This window comes from Lissotriton vulgaris, chromosome 8 (assembly GCF_964263255.1).
Source record: "Lissotriton vulgaris chromosome 8, aLisVul1.2, whole genome shotgun sequence".
Taxonomy (NCBI): Eukaryota; Metazoa; Chordata; class Amphibia; order Caudata; family Salamandridae; genus Lissotriton; species Lissotriton vulgaris.
Window position 1 is genome coordinate 254,655,898 of NC_141696.1, and position 6,830 is coordinate 254,662,727.

The window sequence follows — 6,830 nt, forward strand, 5'->3', positions numbered from 1 at the left end:
TGAACCTCCTAATTTGGTTCTACTTGGATTTGATAGAATACAGGACAATTACTTGTCCTGAAAATTTCCCTTTGGGTGCACTTCCACATAAGAGGAACGTTGGTGCTATTTGAACGATCTAAGGTATGTTACTATTGATACACAAGGGGATCTGTGCACACGCCTAATTTAGTAAGACCTAAATGTCAATGTTCAATAACATTCCACCACTGCAAACAATAAATCAGTGCACATGTAGTCTTGATTGTTGTTTTTCTTCACGTATTCTTTAATTTCACGACCAGCCCGCAGGGGCCATGCTAATCTTCTCTGTATCGTTCCAAATTTAGTATATGTGCTGCCGAAGCGAGCTTCGGCAGCACATATACTAAAACCAGCGACAATCTAGATCTGCTCACCACAAATGTTTGCTTTTCTAAAGTCTTTAAGCATGGGATTAGCAAAGTGCCATCCACGCTGTGTAGTGACTTGTATGCATTAAAAGAAAGTTGTGGCCTGGCAAAAGATCTGTGATGGGGGTGAGTGTCTGAAAAGTTTCAGCACTCCTTCCATCATCTCCTTGTGTTTGAAAAAGTTTATTTTGCTAGGTTAAAATGACAGTTTAACATTGTCCACATATGCTGCAACAGCAAGCTTGAGACATGCTTAGAGGGTTACTTAAGTGAGTAGCACAATCCGTGCTGCAGTCCCGCTAGTAGCATGTAATTTACAGGCCCTGAGCACATGTAGTCCACATTTCTAGGGACTTATAATCAAGGTAAATAGGCCAATTGGCTGTAAGACATTTCTACCATGTCAAAAGGAGAGAGCACAAGCACTTTAGCACTGGTAAAATGTGCAGGCTCCTAAAAGCCAACACATATGGGTTCAGAAAACAGGAATGTGTAGGTCAAGAATTTGGAGAAGACCCTGCAGAAAAGGCCAAATGCAACATGCACTTTCTACAATTGTAGTGGAATTGCAGTTAGAATAGTGAATTTAACCCTCGTCAACATATGCAAATACTTTAGGACTACAATTAGAATAGTAAATCAGCTAACCCATTCTTTCTTCAATGTCTGCACTTTCCCCAATGTTTGAGGGATTGGTGATAGAATATTACATCTGATCTTCCTCAATACAAGCACTTTTCCTCTTTCCTCGTTGGGATTAGAGTTAGAATAGTAAATATAATGCTTCACCTTCAAATATACTATCTTTCCTCAATATATGAGTGTCTGGGATTATAATAACGCATTCCCTGTTTTCAAGTATGTATATTCTATAATGTTTGTTAAAGATGGATTAAATCCAAGCCTCCCATGCTCAAAAGTATCACCAAATATAGGTACTTTCACCATTGTTTGTTGGACTGGAATAGTAAATGCAGTAAAATGCTATAATTTGTAAAAAAATATATATATTAATAGTTTTATTATCACTTTAAAATATATCTAGCATACAACAGGGAACATTATATTTTCTATTCCCTTGTTAGTGTTGATTTTATTTACATAATTACATAAATACATAAAAAAAACATGTATGTATGACTACAGAAAACGTGAAATGCTATTCAAATGTAATAAAGTAGGAATTGATACATAATATCATATTTCATATTAATATAAAATAAGTTTGTTTTTTCACAATACATAAAGCGGTTTATGTAAACAAAGAACAACATTTAGAAATAATTTGCTAGCTAAAATATATTACATAAGAAATTGGAACATTATTTTCCATATTTAAAGGACACTTTTAAGAAATAAGCTAAATTTGATTTCAAAACCTTTTCTGAATAAGCCTTGTTGCACATATATTTCTGTGCATTCAAAAAAACCTAATGCAGGTACATAAATATTTATAACATGTTTTATATTATTTTATAACATTTAAAAGCACATTTTACATTGACTGTAAACTATTTATGGAGTATTTTAATTCCTATTTTGCTACCATTTGTTTTTAACATCAACTACATTATAAGGTATTGTTTCATTTGCTTAGCAAGTGGATGCTGATGACTCAAGTTGAATGTTCCAGTTTCATCTGATCAGGTAAGACAATTTTAGATCATATTTAAACATAATGTAAAAGTTGTGTGGATATATTTTAAACTGTTTATGTTTGATAGTTTTTTTTGCAGATAGTTTACAATAGATAGATAGATTGGCTCATTTGTGTTTTTTTAAGAGACACCTTCTTGGGGGACGAGTAGATATTAACTATTCTTTATATGGTTTGTATAACAAAGCTTTTTTTCAAATGTTTTGGGTTGGAGTAGGAATGTATCATATATGAATGTACAGGTTAATAAGATGATCCATGAAGAAAATTCCTTTTGGAATGTTTAAGTTTGCCTTTTTTAACATTCCTTTTTAAATATCTCTTGGATCATTTTATGTCTTGCTGATTCATACATTATATTTCTATTTTCAGGCTTACACATTTTTTGAAACAAATGTTTTAGGATTTTAAAGGAAGCGAAGTAAAGAAGGACTTTCTTGTTTCTATTTTCTGCATCTAACTAACTGTGATTATTTGTTAACATTTACTTTCTTTTGTGGGTTTGGTTAATTTATAAATTGTTCAGAATGTACTTTTTGGTTGAAATGTTTAGATGTATGCATCTTCTAATTTTTTAGGATAGTTTGAAAACATCTAATGTATTTATTATGTTGTGTGTTTAATATTTATTTGTTGTTTTGACTAATTATGTTAGTTTTAGTAAGTGTATATATTTCAGGTTGGATGCTATGTTTTGCAAAGTTTCAGAAATTATTTTGTGTTTGTTTAAAGATTCTTTTCATAGAATTTACACTAGTATTTCTGTCTCTGGTCTAGGTCTGTGTACTTGTCTTCATCGTGTAATGTTTATTAGAAATGGTTATGGTAGGGTGGTGTTTTCCAAGAGTCCCTTGGAAAGACTTATGCCACGCTTTAGTTATGTTGTTTGCTTTTCCCTCTTTATTTAAGATACTTTGGTAGACATCCCATCATGGAGTGTGGAAACTGGGTTGCGCCTGTATCCTGACCACTGCATGCAAGCAACACAATATTTGAGGAAGGGAGCCAATTTGTACTGCGCCTTATTACAATGATAGAGTATTTATAGGTAATAGTGTTTCACATCTGCCTTTGTAGGGAAAGAGGCTGAAGTGACTAAATTTAGTACATTTATGGTTTCAATGCTACTATACACCTAGTTCAGGGGTTCTCCACATGAGCAGCGGAGATCTCAGCTGCCAAGTTTTGATTTTAACTGCTATGAAGGAGAAGTCTGAATGGAAGGGAATAGGGAACCACCATTCATATGATGTAAACCCAAACACCTGGAATACAATAATTCAATAAAATTCTAAACATATAAATACAACACACACCCAAGACTCTCCTCCATCACTGCCTCACAGGACATTGCACAACACCTCCAGTTTTCAAGATGCAAGTAGCCCCACCATTAGAAATTGGATTTCTAGTTGGCAGAGTTATGCACCATATCCAAGCAGAAACCACAATCCTAGTTAGGGTAAGTCAGAAACAATTTAAATTAACCTGTGCTCACCCTCTGGTAGCCTGGCAGAGAGCAGTCAGGCTTAACTTAAGAGGCAATGTGTAAAGTATTTGTGCACATAACACGCAGTAACACAGTGAAAACACCTCAAAAAGACTCCACACCCGTTTAGTAAGAGTTAATTTGCAGCGCTGGACAGGAACAAAGTCAAGACTTCATGCCACCCGTGATGGAGTGCAGCTCGGCAGAGTGACTCACACTGGCCCGCTGAACAAAAGTATCCTTGTTGCAGCATGAACTGTGTCAATGTTCCCCATGCAGTTGGGGTTTTGCTCCAGATTTCTCCACATGTCTGCTGAAATGCGTTGATTCCGTTGTGCGTAGCATCAGTTCCAAGTGCGGCAGTTCCGAAAGTGATGTGCCTGCTTAAACCACAGCTGGAGGGGCGATGCGTAAATCTTCTCCATGCAGGTGCTGTGATGCATCAGTTCTGAAGCGGTGGTTCCTGTGGAGATGCAGTGGTTCAGAATGTGATGCACCAGTCCGGTCTCCGCAACAGCATCACTTCCAATTGGCACAACAGCGTTGATGCGAAGACTATAGGCCGCACACTGAAGAGAAAACCACAGCTGGAGGAGCGATGCGTAGATCTTATCCATGCAGGTGCTGTGATGCATCGGTTCTGAAGCGGTGGTTCCGGTGGAGATGCGGTGGTTTAGAATGTGATGCACCAGTCCATACTCCGCAACTGCATCACTTCCAATTGGCGCAACAGCGTTGATGCGAAGACTATGGGCCGCACACTGAAGAGATTTAAACTAAATTTTTCAGAAAATTAGCTCTTGGTCTAACAAGAGCCCTTATATTATTTTGTGTAAATATATTCAATAGTTTCAGAGTTACTAAAGATATAAAAATGTGTGTATCTAGGGATGCTGGTCATTTGCGATTGTACCAGCAGGCTATTTGCGTGTGCCTGTGGAGGATCCATGAATCTGAGGGAAAAGCAAGGCCCTGACTGGCTGGCTGCAACTGGACAGGAAAGTTGCAGATATCTTTTTGTTTTTCAGTTGAGCCAGGGGAGTAAAAAACTGAAAAATAACATAAGAGGACAGATTTGAGGTTTGCTGACCCAATAGGAGACATACAGGAGACTGTGAGGGACCCCTAATGGTTAGCAAATTGCCCAATTTTGTTTTTGGACCGAAACGAGAAACTGCAGTTCGACCGCAGGCCTCAGTGTGACACCCTCAGTGTAAATATGTAAAGGATATGCTGAACTGAAATACAAGGTAAAGAGAATGCTACTTACACACCAAACCCCTGCGCAGCGTGGGGTCTGGAGTAAGTGGGAGGTTGGCCTCAAGGCGAGGCCCGGCAACCAACCCCGCTGTGCATGGACAAATACCATGCACGCTAGTGGTTGTAATAACATACAGGAATTACATACTACTTTACGTTAAGATAAAAACATAGAAATTCACTGGAAAAAAAACAAAGGTTATTAGGACATTATAGTTAGGGTGACGACTTACCCACGCAAAACCATGGAAATTCAGAAAGTATAATTATGCTTTTACTTACCTGAAGAACCTATAACTCATGCCATTAGGTAACTTTAGTGTGATGCAAACAAATGATGGAGGGAATGCTGAAAAAACATACATTCACCCCCCCAGTCAAGAGATCTGGTTAAAGTCCAACATATTTTTGTTCACCATGCCACTCCAGTGTAGAGGAAACAGGGAGGGAGCACACTCCTGACCTCTCAGCCGGGTCGCCCCTTCGCATTCTGGTACATGGAGTTCACACGATTCAGGACTAAGTTCGTAAATATTACACCAAGGTTGGTGCAAGCAGGTGCTTGGTACAAGGTATCTCTAGACACGAGACACAGCTCGTGTTTCAGGATAGTATCCTTCATCAGTAGAGATCAGTTTGGGGTGGCTAAGAGGCTGCCAAACAATCCAGGCTTCGTTGCCTCTCGGGCGCGGAGGTGCTTCGCCTATAGCTCGTCAACTACGGAGGCTCACTGGAGCCCCAAAAACAGGAAACAGGGGGGGAGCACACTCCTGACCTCTCAGCCGGGTCGCCCCTTTGCATTCTGTTACATGCAGTTCACACGATTCAGGACAAAGTTCGTACGTATTACACCAAGGTTGGTGCAAGCAGGTGCTTGGTACAAGGTATCTCTAGAAACGAGACATGGCTCATGTTTCAGGATAGTATCCTTCATCAGTAGAGATCAGTTTGGGGTGGCTAAGAGGCTGCCAAACAATTCTGGCTTCATTGCCTCTCGGGCACGGAGGTGCTTCGCCTATAGCTCATCAGCTACGGAGGCTCACGGGAGCCCCAAAAACAGGAAACAGGGAGGGAGCACACTCCTGAGCTCTCAGCCGGGTCGCCCCTTCGCATTCTGGTACATGCAGTTCACACGATTCAGGACAAAGTTCGTAAGTATTACACCAATGTTGGTGCAGGCAGGTGCTTGGTAAAGGTATCTCTAGACACGAGACATGGCTCTTGTTTCAGGATCGTATCCTTCATCAGTAGAGATTAAGCATTGGCGAATTTTGCGAATCTGGCGTACGCGAATTTGCGTATTTGCGAACTCGCAATCCACAAAATCCGCGAATTCTCGCGAATTTGCGGATTTTGTTTTTTTTTGTGTTCGCAAGGGTTTCTGCCAGTTCGCGAGGGTTTAGTACCAGTTCGCAATTGCTCACAACGGTCGCGACATTGTTGTTTCTACGTCTGGTTCATCATCACAGGTTCACAGCACCCTCTGTTTCACCACTGCCACCCTCTGATTCATCCATGCCACCCTCTGGTACATCACTGCCACCCTCTGATTCATCACTGTAGATTATGGGGGGGGGAAAGCAAGCACACCTGCCCTGCTTCAACTGACATGAATTAATTTGGGGTTGATTAATGTGTCACTGAATTTAAACTTCCTGTCTGGCACCTGCTTCCTTATCTGTAATTTGCTTTCTGTTGCAGTGCAATTTTTTTTCCCAGGACCTTTGTGGCCTACTTGTAGCTATTCTATGAGCCTGCTGTGAGGGTGGGAGCAGGGTCAAAGAATAGTTGCAAGTAGGCAACTGAACTCTGGAGGGGCCCCTCAGGAAGCACTACAGGGAATAATTACTAATGATCACTTTGAACTTTTGCACCTGCTGAGTGCTTTCAGTTTTGCAAAACTCGTTTTTCTGCAGAACAGCAACTGTAATGCCCCAAACAAACGTAGGCAACTGAACTCTGGAGGGGCCCCTCAGGAAGCACTACAGGGAATGGTTACTAATGATGAGTGAACTTTTGCACCTGCTGAGTG

General features: G+C 40.2%; 1 non-coding gene across 1 annotated transcript; it reads right to left on the reverse strand.

The window, feature by feature from the left end:
* Positions 1–249: 249 nt before the first annotated feature.
* On the reverse strand, positions 250–353 carry LOC147696951 (U6 spliceosomal RNA). The gene has a single exon (XR_015299509.1). It is a non-coding gene; the product is annotated as a U6 spliceosomal RNA (small nuclear RNA).
* Between the last annotated feature and the right edge of the window lie 6,477 nt (positions 354–6,830).